Source organism: Myodes glareolus, chromosome 5 (genome assembly GCF_982192425.1).
Source record: "Myodes glareolus chromosome 5, mMyoGla1.1, whole genome shotgun sequence".
NCBI classification, from domain to species: Eukaryota; Metazoa; Chordata; class Mammalia; order Rodentia; family Cricetidae; genus Myodes; species Myodes glareolus.
Genome location: NC_142030.1, coordinates 103,143,414 through 103,153,830, shown reverse-complemented (window position 1 = coordinate 103,153,830; position 10,417 = coordinate 103,143,414).

Sequence of the window (10,417 nt, the reverse complement as noted above, 5' to 3'; positions counted from 1 at the left end):
TAGAGCACTGGAAATGTGAATCTGTAACTCAAGTGACCACATATGTTTAGAAATTAAGACCCTAAGATGGTTCAGTTGGTAAAGCATTAGACTTAAAGCATGAAGACCTGAGTTCCATCCCCAGAACCCACATATAAAGACAGGTGTGATGGCACATGCCTACAAACCCAACACTGGGAAGGTGGAGGCAGGTGGATGCCTAGGGCTTACTGGCCAGTCAGCCTAGCTAAATTACAGAGCTCCACACCAATTAAAGCCTATGCCTCAAAAGCAGCAATGTGGAAAGCACCTGAGAATGGTTGACACTTGAGGATATCTTCTAGCCTCTTCATACACCACACACACACGAGAGAGAGAGAGAGAGAGAGAGAGAGAGAGAGAGAGAGAGAGAGAGAGCGCGCTGTGGAATCACTGGCTTTAGTAGGTGGTTGAAGTCACACCTTACACCATTTGCATGCTACATACGATTCTTTTTTAAAGAAAAAGATATCAGAGATAGAGAAGAAAAATCATCTGAAGTTGCTATACTAGAATACTTCAATCTATTTGTAGTGACTTTAAACACAGTCAACTCATGATTACGCATAATGAGTTTTAATACTTCCCAAACTGATCCTGGGAACACTACAAATTTAGTAGATGATGCATAGCCATAGAGTACAAGCCAGTTTAAAATTCGCTTAATATTTAAGGATGCTGTGCAACGCATTGAGAAATATAATGGAAATGTCCCCCCACTGTCCTCTAGTGTTTCTACAAGAACGGCTTTTATAGTTTTGATTTAAACTATTTGGATTATAGTATTACTTAAACTTGCTGTAGTTACAATGTTATAAATTTAAGTTTAGATAGAAAAATCTTAGGCTTAAACTCATAAACACATAGACACTCTTCAGAGCACTTGCACAAAGGGCATAGATTAAAAGTAACATACACGACATTTTCATGATGTTGTACAGCATAAATATTGAAGTAACAGGTATGTCTAGATTCTTTGGAAATAAAAGGTGCTTCCAAGTGCCCTGTGGTGACTCGATCTCTCACCAGTCCCTCTATTAGACCCTTGTTTACACACTCTATCCAGCCATTATTTGGTCTTTGTTTAAAATGTGACAGTTTAAATTCCCTTAAAATAAAATATGGCAGCTACAGTTTTTCCCTTCACTTGGTTCATTTGTTCATTTGAGAAGAGGGCCTTGTTATATTATTCAGGCTGGCCTTAAACATGCAATTTCCTTGCCTCTGAGTGCTGGAAATGCTGGCACATGCATACCAGGCCTGTATAGATGTCGAGAAAACTGTGTGGCAATGTCTTGTTTCAGTTGGTTCTGTGTGATCTAGAGCGGCAAATATTTGAAGGTTATTGTGCTGTTCAAATCGCATCATTTCAAGATTGGCTTGAGAAATTGTGGAACATAGAGAAAATAGTGCTGCTCCCCAAAAAACTACAAAGGTCACTGCCTTAGTTACTTTTCAATTTTTAGTTATAAACTGATTGGACCATTGGCTAAAGCTTCTTATTAACTAATTCTTATAACTTACATTAGCCCATAATTCTTGTCTGAGTTAGCCACATGGCTTGGTACTTTTTCTGCGAGGCAGTCACATCTTGCTTCCTCTGAGGCTGGAAACTTAAACTTCCCTCTTTCCAGAATTCTCATTGCCCGGCCTATACTTTCTGCCTGGCTGGTGTGGGAGAATTGTCTGTATTCTGTCAATCATGTATTTTAATAAAACGCTGATTGGCCAGGCAGGAAGTATAGGTGGGTCAACCAGACAGGAAGTAGAGGCGGGGCAATGAGAATAGGATAAGGCTAGGGGAGGAGAAAACTCCCTTAGTCACTCCTGTACAGACCACCGAAGAGGCAACATGTAAGCTGTCACAATGAGAAAGGTACGGAGCCATTATGGCTAACATAGATCAGAATAATGGGTTAAGATAAGTTATAAGAACTAATAAGTAGCCTGACCTAATGGGCCAATCAGTTTATAACCTTATGGAGTCTTGTGTGTGATTTTCTTTGGGGCCTGCCTGCTGTGGGGTACTGGGCAGGACAGATACCCCAACAAGCCAGCCCCACATGTTACACCTGGCTACGTACTGACCAATCAGCATTTTATTAAAAATAATGCAAGTTACAGGATAAAAGACCATTGTCCCGCAGCATTTACCCCCTTTTCTTTAAACAAGAACTCTGAATAGAATCTCCTTTGTTTAGCTTTTTGTTCAGACCATTCATTATTCTTAACATCTTGTAACCAACATTCTAAACAAAGGCAAACATCCATAATCCATTTTTGGGGAATGTGGGAATAGTTTTCCAGGCTACTTCCTGCTGATTGGGGGTACTGATAATCCCATGAGGACCCAAAGAAAATTTAGAATTATGATCAAGTTCTGACTGACTGGAGTATTCTGTGAGGCTTGATCATCTCAGGCAGCAGTCTTGAATCTGTTCTGGATGTAGAACTCAGACATCTGTGCCATCCACTCCTATCAGAGTTTTCTCAAGGGATCTTCCTTGATCAATCCTTATTTTCCTAATCCAGAATGAATCCACAGCCTCTCATTTCCTGTGGAAACAAAAACAAAACCTCTTCTCCAAAGTAACATTTTTTTACTTCAATTTTAAAGTCAAGGTATTTCCAAAATACCTATCTTGGATTAATTCAGCAGCATTAATAAACAAATGTCTTTTAGCAGCTGTTACTCCTTCCTCAGTCATCAAACAATTCAAAGACAACACAATAACATACAGTAGCCAGACACTCTGTGTATTTTCCATCTTTATGTGGCTTTATTTTAAACTCTATTTCTTTTATTTCTATTTTTAATTTTTGGATTTTTAAGACTAGATTTCTCTGTGTATCTTTAGCTGTCCTGGAATTCACTCTGTAAACCAGGCTGTCCTTGTACTCACAGAGATCTGCCTGTCTCTGCCTCCCAAGTGCTGGGATTAAAATGTGTGTGCCACCACAGCATGAACTCACAGAGATCTGTCTGCCTCTTTCCCCCAAGTGTTGAGATTAAAGGTGTGTGCCACCACACCCAACTACTCTCTTCCTTTCTTTTTCATTTTAAGTACTTTAACTTTTTTTTCTTTTTTTTCAAGCTAACATATATTTTTAAACACACTGTAAATTCTTATAGGATTTTTTTGTCTGAAACTCTATTTACTGTATCTCTCTTTTTCTGACCACATGAGTCTTTGATTTGATAAGCAATATGGCTAGCATTAAAACCATGGCTTTGCCAGCTGGACCCAGCCCATTCCTTAGCTTTCTGAAATTCTAGCTTCATGGCAGAGGTACTAGCTGGAGACATGTTTGTTGCCACAACTCTATGTTGTTTCAAGGTCCCTGCCACAACCAAAAAACATGTGGTCAGCTTTTCATCAACACCATTTAAGTGTTTCATGGCAGGACCTCTTAAAAGAGCTGCAAGGTTTTGCAGCTAAAGCTGAGTAGGAAGCCTCTCTTAAATGAGAGTGCTTGCCTCTAGCAAGCAGAGCCCACCTGAGAAAGTGCTGCTATCAATAAGCCATGCTTAACTCTATTTTTTCCTGTCTAAAATTACTTCCCAAGCTCTCTCAGGCTTTATGTGGATGCAGTTGTCCACGTGGGCACCATTTGTTAATCATAGTTTTCTGTCCCACCCGGTCCTGCAGTCATTAAGTTCCAAAGAATCACACAGAGGTTTACATTAGTTATAAACTGATTGGTTCATTAGCTCAGGCTTCGTATTAACTAATTCTTATAATTTACATTAGCCCATAATTCTTGTCTGAGTTAACCATGTGGCTTGGTATCTTTTTCTGCAAGGCAGTCACATCTTGCTTCCTCTGAGACTGGATCATGACTCCTTAGTTACTTTTCTCTTGCCATGACAAAACACCACATTTAAGACAATTTTTAAAAGAAAGTGTTTAATTTGGCTTATGGTTTCAGAGGGTTAGAGTCCATGATGGCAGAGCAAGGGCATTGTGGCAGTAGTAGCTGAGACCTCACATCCCGATCCAAAACCAGGAGAATGGTATAAGTCTTTTGAAACCTCAAATCCTACCTGCAATGGAAAACTGCAGTAGTAGGTAGTGGAAAACTGTAGTAGTATGACGGGGCTGGCTTGTTGGGGTTTCTGTCCTGCCCGGTACCCCACAGCCGGCAAATCCCAAAGAGAAATCACACACAGGACTCCATAAGGTTATAAACTGATTGGCCCATTAGGTCAGGCTTCTTGTTAACTCTTATAACTTATGTTACCCCATTATCCTTATCTACATTAGCCACATGGCTCCATACCTTTCTCAGCTGGGCAAGTTACATGCTGCCTCTTCGGTGGTCTGCGCAGGAGTGCAGAGGGAGTTTCCTGCTTCCCAGAATACTCCCAGTCTCTTTGCTCCACCCCTATTTCCTGTCTGGCTTTCCCGCCTATACTGCCTGCCTGGCCAATCAGCGTTTTATTAAAATATGATTGACAGAATACAGACAATTCTCCCACACCAAACTTACTTCAATAAGGTTACACCTTCTATCCTTCCCAAACAGTTCCTAAGGATGAAGTGTTAAACTGTGTAAGCCTATAGGGCCATTCCCATTCAAACCACCACAGCACTTTGAGAAGCACTACCCTAATGGTGATGCTTAGCTTACCTGTCAACTTGACACAACTTAGAGCCCCAATGAGGGATTAGCTACATGAGTTCTCATTTGGACACATCTGTCAGGAGTGTCTTAGCATCCTAATGATGATAAAAAAATATATCAAATTCCCTGGTTTAGGAGTTACAAATGTAAGCTGCTTTTATATTGAGGAAACACATGTTCTTGGATGAGTCTTCCCAAGTCTACAAAGTCACTGGATGTTTTCTGCAGTCATTGGCTTTAGTCTTGTTTGAGCTAGCAGCAAACTGGAGCAACATCCTAACAAACCGTGAGGGAAACACAATGAAAACGGCAGATGTCCTCATACATTGACCTAGTCACAAGCAGGTGGCCCCAGATGACGCTTATATCCATGTGGTCCGTGTCTCTGAATATTACTAAGATCAGCACTGGCAACAGAAATAAAATAAAATAAAGACCGTGTGTTCAAGGGTGAAGATTAGAAATCAGGGTAGGGCTGAGTCATTGAGGTTCTAAAAAAAGGAGGGTGGCAAGGGCATTTACCCGTTAGTGTTGTAACTCGGGTGTTTTTAGGAAGCATTGATAACTAGAATCAATAAATCAAGTCACATGGGCCTTGTGATCCCTGAGATGGCTCAGCACTCAACAAACAGAGCTTAAAGGAGGCCAGTTCACTGTGAATGAGCAAGAAAACTCTAGCAAGAATTCACTGAGAAGGTGACAGGAAGATTATACGTTGTAAACTGTTTCTCAGGGAGGCCATGATGTAGACCAAGAATATAGATGCCACATTAGCTGTAGTTACCAAAAGAGTCCTTACAATCTGAGGCCAAGGGCACATGACAAGGTGTTCTCTGAGGTTTCTGACCTGTTGTTTGTCTGTTCTGCTTGGTACAGATCTGTGGGTACATAGCCGTTAAAAGTGGATTCACATGATGGGGGCTGCCAAAGTTTCCAGGTCTCGTTTCTAACTGAGCTAAACTCTTAGTGGGACAAAAACAGACATTATCCATGTGTGGGGGTGTGTGTGCACACATATGCACTGTATGGAGACCAGAAGTCAAGGTTGAGAGTCTCTCTCAAACACCCGTCACCTTATATTTTGAGACAGTATCTCACACAGAACTTGGAGCTCACCAATTGATCTCACCAGCTGGCTAGACAGACATGTCAGAAAGCCCTAGGGATCCATCCTCCTGCCTCTACCTCCCCAGCACCAGCAATGTGGGCATGCATTGCATGCCTGTCATTTCGTGTGGGCTCTGTAGGTCAGGCTCCAGTTCTCATTCTTACACTGCAATCACTTTACCAATTGAGCCATCTCCCCATTTCTGTCTTTATAAAATACTGACAGACTTGGGAGAGGATTTCCTTTCTCCCCCAAGTATGTATGAATGTATATAAAGATTTCATTTTGTAGAAGACAGAATGCACATGTAATCCAAAAGTTAAACCTCCCCCAAGAATATATGCAAAAGCTAGATGATGTGATGGACATAGCTCACATCACAAGAATAAAAGGACTTGGATTTAGATTTGTTCTGGGATTTGAACTGGCCCCAAACAGAAATCTACCCATAGAAATAAAAAAAAATAAAAAAATACAGGGAAATGATTTTGAATTGAACTCCCACAGAATTTGAAAATCATCACCTTTTGAAAAGGGTAGGGATTTATGATTTGGAGAGAATTAAGAGAACTCAGGCATTTAAAAACACCTACCTTAGGTTTATAAAATAATTTAGTATTGAATAATCGGAGATGTGAGAAGTTTGTTAGCTTGCGGGTGACCTGGGGAATCGTGAAAATACTTGATAATCGCCACACATTTCCTGTATCTTCTAGATTCTCCGCTCTCACCACTCCCTTCCATCTTGTACAAGAAAGGTAAGATAGTGTACTAGCCTATTCATCTATCATGAATTCATCTAGAATCAGGCACATCTGAGTTCTACTCTCTCTCTACAAACAACCTTGTATTCCAAGTCAAGTTAACGGACATCTCTGCTCCTCCATTTCCTCATCACTGTGATGAGTCTGGGAGGTCACTTCCTCTGCAAAGTTAATGGACATCTCTGCTCCTCCATTTCCTCATCACTGTGATGAGTCGGGGAGGTCACTTCCTCTGCAAAGTTAACGGACATCTCTGCTCCTCCATTTCCTCATCACTGTGATGAGTCTGGGGGGTCACTTCCTCTGCAAAGTTAACGGACATCTCTGCCCCTCCATTTCCTCATCACTGTGATGAGTCTGGGAGGTCACTTCCTCTGCAAAGCAGTTGCTGTGCAAACAGAAGGACTTGGGTTTGAGCCTCAACAACCATAAAAAAAGCCAGATGTAGTGAAAACACCTGTAATCCCAGCATGGAGGAAGTGGGAACAGGAGGATTCCTGGGGTTCCATAGACATCAACCTAGTTAAATCTGTGAACTCCTGGTGACAGTTTTTGTCTATAATAATAATAATAATAATAATAATAACAACAACAATAACAACAACAATAAGGCACGGTTTGGGGAAGTGGCTCAGATGTGAAGAGAGCTTGCTGCTCTTGCCATGTACCTGAGTTTGGTTCCCATCACCCATTGCCAGCAGCTTACAAGTACAGGTAACTTCAGCTCCAGAGGATCCCACATCCTCTTCTGGCTCTCAGGGTACCTGCACACACATGTGCATATACACAATACACATAACACAAACCTTAAATAAAAAGATGGAAAGCAGAACAATCAAGAAACAGATGCTCCAGCTTTCATAGACTGCTCGGGTCCACACACATTTCCCGTTTAAGGAGTAAATATGACGAAGTAATGATAAATGATGATAGCTTTATGGGTATTGATCTTAATCATTTAGATAGTATCCATGACAAATGACCTTCCTGTTCCTGTTTAATGCCGCCAGAACTGGGATTTCTCGCCTGAAGAAAATGCTTCCAGCCATGCACAGCTCTCAGTAGAAGGGTCTCTCCTAGGGTTTCCTGCTTCAATCTCCTTATGACTCCTATCCATTCTGTTCTACATGGCAACTTTTTATTTGTTTGTTTTTTGGGGACAGTATTTCTCTGTGAAACAGTCCTGGCTGTCCTGGAACTCACTTTGTAGACCAGACTGGCCTTGAACTCACAGAAATCTCTGCTTCTGCCTTCTGAAGTATGCACCACCACCACCAGGACTACTTGACAACTTTTAAATTGTGAGTGTCTCCTTCCTCTCCCCACAAATTCTAGTCACTTCTTTAGCTACTTTCCGTGAGAGAGCCTTTATCACTTTACTTCAATAGCTGCTTGTTTTCATGTCCCTTCCATACAGGTGTTTCCAGAGCAAGCCCCGGGCTTTTATTTTGAATATTGTTTAACATAGTGCCTCGTTTTAGTGACATTTTAAAAGATAATTTAAAATTTTTATTTTATTTGTATGGGCATTTTACCTGAAGCATGTCTGTGCACCACAGGCATAAAGTGCCAAGGGAGTTCAGGAAAGGACATCAGATCCATTCCCTGGAACTGGAGTTACTGAGTTGTGAACTGCCACATGGGTACTGAGACTCAAGCCTTGACCCCCTGGAAAAGCAGCAACATGGCCACTAAGCCTTCTCTCCATTGCTATAATAGTATTTTAACAGTCACTTCCCACTTTTAAGTTGTAGTGAACTGTTAAATTTAGGTGTTTAAATTTTTTTATTTTTTTTTATTTTCTGTGTATGGGCGTTTTGCCTACATGCATGCCTATGCACCGTGTGCATGCCTAGTGCCCATGGAGACCAGAAAGGGTGTTGGATCCCTGGAACTGGAATCTTGAGACATCATATGAGTGCCAGGGTGTTCTGAAGAGCACCCAGTGCTCTTAAGCCCTGAGCCATTGCTTCAGTCCTAAATTTAGATAGCTTCTAAATCCATCCTTCTGGATTTTCTCACTTCTGCTTTTTTGTTGATAGGGGATGAAATTTTTGATAAGGGATAAATGTTTAAATAGGAGGTTTATAATTTCCCTGGTGAGTGTTTTCATTTTGAAACAAACTCATAATCCTCTTGTAAGTTTTCTGCTGTGAAATCCATCACTCAACAGCCTAGTGACCTTCTTAGCTTTATTACAATCCTAGTTTTATTCCTGTTTTTATGATAAATAACCCAACAAAGCACAATATAGGGGAGGAAAGGGTTTATTCATCTTACAATTCCAGGTTACAATCTGTTATTGCAAAGAAGTCAAGGCAGACATTTAAAAGCTCCATATTCTCAGGCAAGATCGTGAAGAGGAAAAACATATGAATCCTGCTGCCTGCTACTTAGTACTCACCAAGTCTTCTCTACTCTCATATAGCTTCGGTTTCCAGTCTAAGGAATGGTGCTTCCCACAGTGAACTGGGTCAAACAACAGTCACCACAACCCCCACAAACAAGTACACAGGCCAATCTGATGTAAATAGCTTCTCAACTCAGAGTCTTTTCCTAGATTGTGGTAAGTTACTTAAAACTAGCCAGTATGTGTCTGCAGCTGCATCAGTATGCTGTGAGACTACTTGAAATCTACTCCAAATCTTAATAAATTTAGAAATGGTGGCTCCAAACACAGAGAGCTCTAGGAGAATTTGCAGGCCTGCTTTTAGGAGGACATAATAACATTTGCCAGAAATAGCTCTCTCCTTAGAGCTGTTCCAACTGTGCAACCAGTTCCCACACAAGGCAGCGCTGTAGAACAAGGCACCAGCTTGGGTGGACAGTCACCCAAGGTTCCTTTGCAATGTTAGGGCATCCATCTTCAGCCTACAGGCCTAGAATATTTGACAGACATTTCCACGAAGCAAGGTTTTTGAAGGTCTTCTTCTCCACCTTGTCTGGGCAAAGTTTAGCAGTTACTCTCTTTTGTGGCCTGCTTGCCCCATTAGGACAGTATACTGTCAGCAATTGAGGTAAGGACACTTTCTTGCCCAGTGACTTACTTTTGCCACAAAGAAAGCAAACTCCATGTGGAGTTTCTTCAATGCCAATTACCTTCTCTAGTAGATTGGTGCTGACAGGAACAGACATGTCTCACTGTCGTTAAAAAAAGAAAAAAAGAAAAAAAGAAACTTAAGTTATTAAAACATCTTAAATGCCGTATTCTGTAGATCTCTGAGGTGTTTGAAGAAGACCTGTCTATTTATATATATATATATATATATTTGACCTTGAAAGCATTCCTAATGTTCTATAACTTCTATTGTAATAGGTGACTAATTACTAACCTGCATTTCCTAACTATCCTAAGCAGTAGGTAGGTAATAATAACATTCAAGGACTAGAAATTTGCATTGTATTGTTAAATGAACTGTATAGATAAAATACCCTGGACAAGATTAAAAATGTATGTACAATCTGTTTTAACAAAATTAATCTCAAATATGTATAAATATACAAAATTTGCATATAATATAAAAAAGTCCAATCCAATGCAAGACATGTAAAGCTGGTAGTTGCTTTTTTAAAAGTAGATTCAATAATCTACTTTTTAATCTCAACATAACTATATCCCCCTTTTTCTTTTCAGAACAAGAACCTTGAATCTAATTTCCTTTGTTTAGCTTTTTTCATGACCATTACCAAAACAACTTGTAACCAATCCCCATAAACAATGACAAATATCTATAACCCATGGAATGAACAAAAAACATCCACCCACCTCTTGGGAATGTGGGCATAGTATTCTTAAATTTACTTCCTGTTGTCTGGAGGTGAAAGTTTATTAGGGGATCCTGAAAAGAAAAATTTTAATTAATTGTCAAGTCCGGGGAGAAGCAGCTGTATCATTTGTTGT